This window comes from Pogoniulus pusillus, chromosome 1, assembly GCF_015220805.1.
Source record: "Pogoniulus pusillus isolate bPogPus1 chromosome 1, bPogPus1.pri, whole genome shotgun sequence".
Taxonomy (NCBI): domain Eukaryota; kingdom Metazoa; phylum Chordata; class Aves; order Piciformes; family Lybiidae; genus Pogoniulus; species Pogoniulus pusillus.
The window spans coordinates 46,344,994-46,352,352 of NC_087264.1; the positions used below are offsets into that span (position 1 = coordinate 46,344,994).

Sequence of the window (7,359 nt, forward strand, 5' to 3'; positions counted from 1 at the left end):
ATTGTTACTTAACAGTGACACAAGCAAATTCAAAGCACTGACATAAACCACAGCTAATTTGGCAATTTCTTTTGTGTCTGACTATATTTAAAGTACAAGACATCCTTCACTGCATGAAATGCCCAGACAAGACAGAGACTGAGCTGCAGGTAATGGAATTTATGTTTTTGAAACAACAAAGTCACATTCCTTCTATGCTTTCTTCACGGGTACACTGATACATGTCTTTCAAAGCCAAAGAGCATCTCTTATTTGCATAGGTTTTCTTAAATAAAACAAAAGAAAAATGGAGGGGAGGGAAAAAAAGGCAAGGAAAATAGCACATAACTTCTTTCTTTTTTTCTAAAATGAAAACAGCTTACACAAAGCATGTCTGACTCTGTTTACTATTAGAATACACGGAATTAGACAATGTCACGGGCTGGAGGGGACCTCGAAATATCATCCAGTCCAACCACCCTGCCAGAGCAGGATCACCTATACCAGATCACACAGGAACAAATCCAGGCAGGTTTTTAATATTTCCAGAGATGGAGACTCCACAACCCCCCTGGGCAGCCTGTTCCAGTGTTCTGCCACCCTCACAGTGAAAAAAATCCTCCTCATGTTTCCATGAAACTTCCTGTGCCTCAACTTCCACCCAGTTCTCCTTGACCTGTCATTGGGTGCCACTGAGAAGAGCCTGGCTCCATCCTCCTGGGGGCAGAGTGGCTGAGAGCAGCCAGGAAGAAAGGGACCTGTGGGTACTGGTAGATAGTAGCTGAACATGAGCCAGCAGTGTGCCCAGGTGGCCAAGAGAGCCAATGGCATCCTGGCCTGTATCAGGAACAATGTGGCCAGTAGGACATGGGAGCTTATTCTTCCCCTGCATTCAACACTGGTCAGGCCACACCTTGAGTTCTGGGCCCCTCAAAAGAGATGTTGAGGTGCTGGAAAGTGTCCAGAGAAGGGCAACAAAGCTGGTGAAGGGCCTGCAACACAAACCCTATGAGGAGAGGCTGAGGGAGCTGGGGTTGTTTAGCCTGGAGAAAAGGAGGCTCAGGGGTGACCTCATTGCTGTCTACAACTACCTGAAGGGAGGCTGTAGACAGGTGGAGGTTGATCTCTTCTTGCAGGCAACCAGCAGCAGAACAAGGGGACACAGTCTCAAGCCGTGCTGGGTTAGGAAGAGGTTCTAAGTGGTGGAGTCACTGTCCCTGGTGGTGTTCAAGAGGAGACTGGATGAGGCACTTGGTGCCATGGGCTAGCTGATTGGATAGGGCTGGGTGCTAGGTTGGACTGGATGATCTTGGAGGTCTCTTCCAACGTGGTTGATTCTATGATTCTCCTGGCACGCACCCTTTACATAGTTACCTCTCTATAAAAAATTTACCTCTATATTTACATATTTTTTTCTTCTGCTGCTGTTTTAAAACATATTTGCTTTTAAACAGCTGTGGGTGTCAGACAGTGCCCATTTGCTATTGTATGCATCAAGATTTGAGATGAGGCCAGTATATAGTTCTTCCTTTATTATTTTTTGCCTTTTCCGCTGTACTTAAGAAATACAGCAGATATTTCACTGAGATATACAGAGGGAAGACTGTTCTTAGGACACTGTTCTGTTAAAAACAAAAATACTAGTCTAATATGGAAGTATATTGTTATAAACTCCTTTACCTTCATTTCAAGCTGATTAGACATGACAAAGGTTTCAATTCCAAAGCCATATAGCAACATTAATATACGATAATGTCTAAGCTGATGAGTCCTTCTGAAAGGAGGTGAATTTTGCCTCCTGTTAATTATTATATGTTTATTGATCAAAAAAAATGAGAGAAAAAATATTTAACTTCTGGAGCTTAGAAATATGAATTTTGTTTTAAGAAAAGAGTGCTCTGCCTACCTGGTTAAAAGTAAATATCACAGTATCACAGTATCACCAAGGTTGGAAGAGACCTCACAGATCTTCAAGTCCAACCCTTTACCACAGTGCCCAAGGCTAGACCATGGCACCAAGTGCCACATCCAACCTTGCCTTGAACTGCCCCAGGGACGGCGACTCCACCACCTCCCCGGGCAGCCCATTCCAGTGCCCAATGACTCTCACAGTGAAGAACTTTCTCCTCACCTCGAGCCGAAATTTCCCCTGGCGCAGCCTGAGGCTGTGTCCTGGCAGGGGAGACACCATGATCAGGCAGGTGGTTTTCCCAGGGCGAGGCTCATCCTTTGCACTCCGGGTGTGCTGACCCCTGCGATTTCCCCAAATGCGGGAAACTCGACTGCATAATTTGTGGTAGTGGGGTAAAGAATAAAAAATTAAAATATATATATATATATATATATATATATATGAAGGGCTTTATCTTTTCTGCATTTCAAAATAAAGAGAAGGTAGTTTCATCCTGCAGCTCAGATAATACCTCTGAAAAGCAGAGAGTCTGACTCTGATCTTTATCTTCCCATTGTACACTCTTCATATATTTGCCATTTGTTGAAGGTGAAGTGACATTCTTAATTCGTATGATGGAAATAACAATATGTTTATTGATATGAACTAGTGATGTAACAGAGTTTGATATTAAATATGACAGTGATTTAACAAGATTCAATGGCAAGGTACCCTTGATTACTTAATACATGGAAGAATCATACAAAGGAAAATTGAGTTAGAATCAATTGAGAATGTTTTACAGAGATACTGGTGATAAGAAAAGCTGATTTAGTTGGGGCAATTAAGGGGGTAGGAATTCAAAATTATGTAGTTCTTTTTGGAAATCCACCTAGCAATGAATATAAATTTGATGGACAAATGCATCTGATTGCATAACTTTTCCTTTAAACAAAGCTTCACTTTGACAGAAAATATATCACACATTCTAATCACAGTAATGATGCTAAGGTAACCATTTTTCCAGCCCACTATAACAACTTCTTTTACTTCAGAAAACATCTATAGGTAGAGCCAGTCAAGCAAAACTCATGTAAAACTTAAGTTGGTTCATTTCTTTTTCTCTGCTATTTATTATTTTCTTAGAGTAATATAGTTAATCTCTGAGAAATCTCACCACATCTCTCTTCCTCTCTCCTTTTCTAAAACAGTAATTATGATTAAGTGCTCCTTTGAGAAGCTTTGTTGGACACTTTGTCACCTCTTAAATATCACCAGATAGTAGTTTGATTATTCTGAAAAATACTAAACTAAGGAAGTAACTACCCTTTTATTTAGAAATTATGGCTGAATCTTTACCAGTGTCGTTTAAAATGTTGAAACTGTAACAGGAGATGCAACATGAAATTTCACAGTATCACACAGTATCACAGTATCATCAGGATTGGAAGAGACCTCACAGATCATCAAGTCCAACCCTGTACCACAGAGCTCAAGGCTACACCATGGCACCAAGTGCCACCTCCAACCTTGCCTTGAAATGCCCCAGGGACGGCGACTCCACCACCTCCCCGGGCAGCCCATTCCAGTGTCCAATGACTCTCTCAGTGAAGAACTTTCTCCTCACCTCCAGCCTAAATATCCCCTGGTGCAGCCTGAGGCTGTGTCCTCTCGTTCTGCTGCTGGCCACCTGAGAGAAGAGAGTAACCTCCTCCTGGCCACAACCACCCTTCAGGTAGCTGTAGACAGCAATAAGGTCACCCCTGAGCCTCCTCTTCTCCAGGCTAAACAATCCCAGCTCCCTCAGCCTCTCCTCGTAGGGCTGTGCTCAAGGCCTCTCCCCAGCCTTGTTGCCCTTCTCTGGACACACTCAAGCATCTCAATGTCCCTCCTAAACTGGGAGGCCCAGAACTGAGCACAGTACTCAAGGTGTGGTCTAACCAGTGCAGAGTACAGGGGCAGAATGACTCCTGCTGACCACACCATTCTTGATGCAGGCCAGGATGCCACTGGCTCTCTTGGCCACCTGGGCACACTGTTTGCTTTACAAAGACATTGTCCATATAACTGCACATTTGAATGACAAATTTATGTAAGATTTATTGTTGTTCTGTAGGTTGGATATCTCAGGCAACATCGTAGTTTTATGTATACACTGACAATATATGTACAGGCATATATAGAGAGAAAGAGACAAACTGAAAGAGAAAGAATGAGGGCATGTATGGTAGGCTGAAATTGTCCAGACAGGAAGAAAACTTTCAAAAAGCAGCAATGGAAACATTTTATCCTCCCCACCGGCAGGTTTTCTGTTTTCTCTAGCATGTTATTTTTATAACACTGTATTTAATGAGTCTTTAATGAGGTCATTGAAGTTACCTTGACATGGAACCAGCATTAAATGAGATGAGAATTAGATTTTGTGGAAAATGTGGTAAGGAAGACCCTATTTCCCATAGGTATTCAAAACCAAAACACACTTAATTAATTAAGACTGGAAGAATTGCACCAAATTTATGGTACCAGTTCTAAGTAATTCAATATGTTCAACAAAACACTCCCTGCTTTAATTCTTAAATTATAATAATATGGAACTATTACTGAAACTCCAGATTTAATTTACTGAACACTAAATCTATTATTCAAGTTAAATAAAAAATTGTATTATGTTAAAAAATGTGGAAAAGTGACGTTATCTTAGTAACAAAGAGCTCTAAATATACACAGCTTTATATCTCAATTCATATTTGTTAGTGGTGTAAAAGCAAAATAAACGCTCCATTCCCTGGCTAGTTTGCTTCGTTGTGTGATTGACAGACACTTAAACTGCAGCATTTGCAGCAGGGGAAAACCGAAACCAAACCAAACCAAACCAAAAACCGAAACAAACAAAACCCAACTGATCAACCAAAAACCCTAAAACTAACCAAACAATGACAAAAAACCCACAACAAAGAAATCAAACAAACAAACACCAAACCCACAACCCCCACAAACCAAAGACCAGCAACAAAAAATCCAAGAGTATTTAGGGGTAGGTTGAAGTAACTTGCAGGTTCTCTCTTAGCAAAGGTCGTCTGACTGTGGACTTAACAGAAGCATTAATGATGTGCTTCTGCTTCCTGAATTAAAGAAGAAAATAAAGGGTCGGTTAGGGTCATATCTGATCTTGATAGATCAATTCCTCTCATCCACACTTCCCCCTAGACTGACACAGCTGAATTCCTGATGAGGCAGCTGTTCTGTCTCCTTGGCTGCTCAGGGAATCGAGGTACTCAGGTTTAACTCATTGTGACAGGCTCTGTGCCATGTGCCCTTGTGATGTTTACATCTTCATAATTGTACTGCACTAATATTGAGCAGCCAAGAGTAAAAACCAAATTATTTAGAAAAGTTTCAAGGTTAAGAGTCTCCTTCATTATCACTTCCCTCAACACTTTCATTTCAGACCCTGTCTCCCTAACAAAAAGAAACTAACAGGACTGTATTGTAATTTAGCTGACAGAGAATATCATATTAGAGCTTCTTCCAAGTACACATGATGTGCTAGAACTCTTGGTTTTGTTCTTTTTCTTTTTAATTTATCCTACTATCCTGTGTAAGTAGAGTGAAATCTTTTAAAGTCGTTTTCTTCCTTTCATAATTAATACAAGAATTGCACCATGCAATAGTTCACTGTGTCTAGATAGCTGTGTTATGCTCTCCTAATTCTTTTACATGGTATGTTTTTTATATCTTTTGCTTTCTTCATATTGGTTCTTCTAAGAGATATTTCACATACCATTTCAAGACTGTTTTTCTTGTTTCTGGTGATGATTTAACAGAAAGAAAATCAACCTGTAAACTATCTAGAGAATGCAGATCCAAATTCCACTCATACACATCATTCCCAGATAGTGCCCTAATTTCCAGGATAGAATTAAGTTTTCCTCTCTTCTATGTGGTCTCAGGACTCTTGAATTTCTGGCTATAAAATGGCTGCATTTTCTTTAAAAGAGGTTCATTAAATCATCTTGGTTTGAAAATGGTTTATATACCTTCCTTAAAGTTTTTTTTCTCAGCACTGAGGTTGTGCTTTGTCATTCACATACTTCATCAGATTTAGCTTGAGACAACTATCATATTTATCAGAATTTGGATCTCTTTCGATTTCCAACATACTGATCATTGGTCAGGTCATAAGAAAAAAAAAAGGCTACTAATCTTACTTTTCAAATTAGGAGTCAGGAGGTCACTAAAAATCACACCCCTAAAGAGAAGGAAGAGGCTATTTTTGTGTATGTTGGGAAGAGGAAACTTCGTTGTGACTGGAAAGAACATTTCTGAACTCTCAAAGAAGACTGAAGACATTAACCTCAATAAAACTAGGACTTAGATTTAGGAGATGATAGAATGAAAATGAGAAGCTGAAACAGAAATGTGAGCAAAAGAAGACATTGAAAGAGAGTGGGTTTTTTTGCATTAAAGTATTGATAGTGTAAGTTGAAACACCTGTTGTTAAGTAGTTTTGGACTATCACATTGAGATTTCTCCATCAGAACACAAAAGATCTGTGGAATGTTTGGTGAAGAAAGGCTGATCCTGAACACGTATTGGACAGGAGAATTCAAAGCTGATTTTTCAGGAGGATTATATGTCATGTCAGAGCTTTTAGTAAGATGGATCATGTAGAGAGTAACTAGCACTGTGTGCTTACCATTATAGGATTAATCTTCTATGCACTGCTAGTAAAATCATATGTGTAAAGCTTATGTGTATGTGTCTTTGGTTCTCTATGTGTCTGTAAGAGGAAGAAAAACTGGAGGAGAAAGTGTGTATACGCATGAGAAGAAGTAGGTAAACTAAACTGTGATTAGCATTATGTTTGGCAGGACAATGATTTGGCAAGTGCTAGATCAAACACTGAAGATAACTTATTATGATCAGAAAAAAAAGCCACAATGTCTGGGGCAATCCTATCTCCAGTGACTTTAGTACACCTTAAAGGCATTTTGATTTATCACCTCTAAGTTACTGCCACAAATACAAATTCTGGTTTAGACAAAATGACTAATGATATAATGTCATAGTAATGAAAAAATACATATGTAAAAGTGGACTAAATGAATGAATATACTGATATTTTCATTAGTGGGCTGGTAGAGAAGTTTAAGTGCTTCAGTAATCAAATTATCAAATACTATCCCCCACCATATATTCATTGGTCTGACTACGTGATCTGGGTTTTCTATACATGCACAAATATGTTTAGGTATTGACTGACAACACATTGAGCAGACAGAAACATCTTCTGTGGAAAATGTTGAGGAAATTGTAGGAAGTACTGTACAATAGGTAGAGAAATACCTCTCACATTTAGGATTGACAGTAAGGAACACCATCACAGAGTTAGCAAAATATGTCATGTCCTTTTTTTTCTCAAAATATCAAAAGGGTCTTGTTAACCTATTGCCAATCATTTTGGTGTCCAGTACAGACATCTGGAACAC

The 7,359-nt window shown here is 39.5% G+C and overlaps 1 pseudogene; it reads left to right on the plus strand.

Annotated features, from left to right (window-relative positions):
• Positions 1 to 2,143: 2,143 nt before the first annotated feature.
• LOC135181156 (U1 spliceosomal RNA) lies at positions 2,144 to 2,286 on the plus strand (annotated as a pseudogene).
• The last annotated feature ends 5,073 nt before the right edge of the window (positions 2,287 to 7,359 follow it).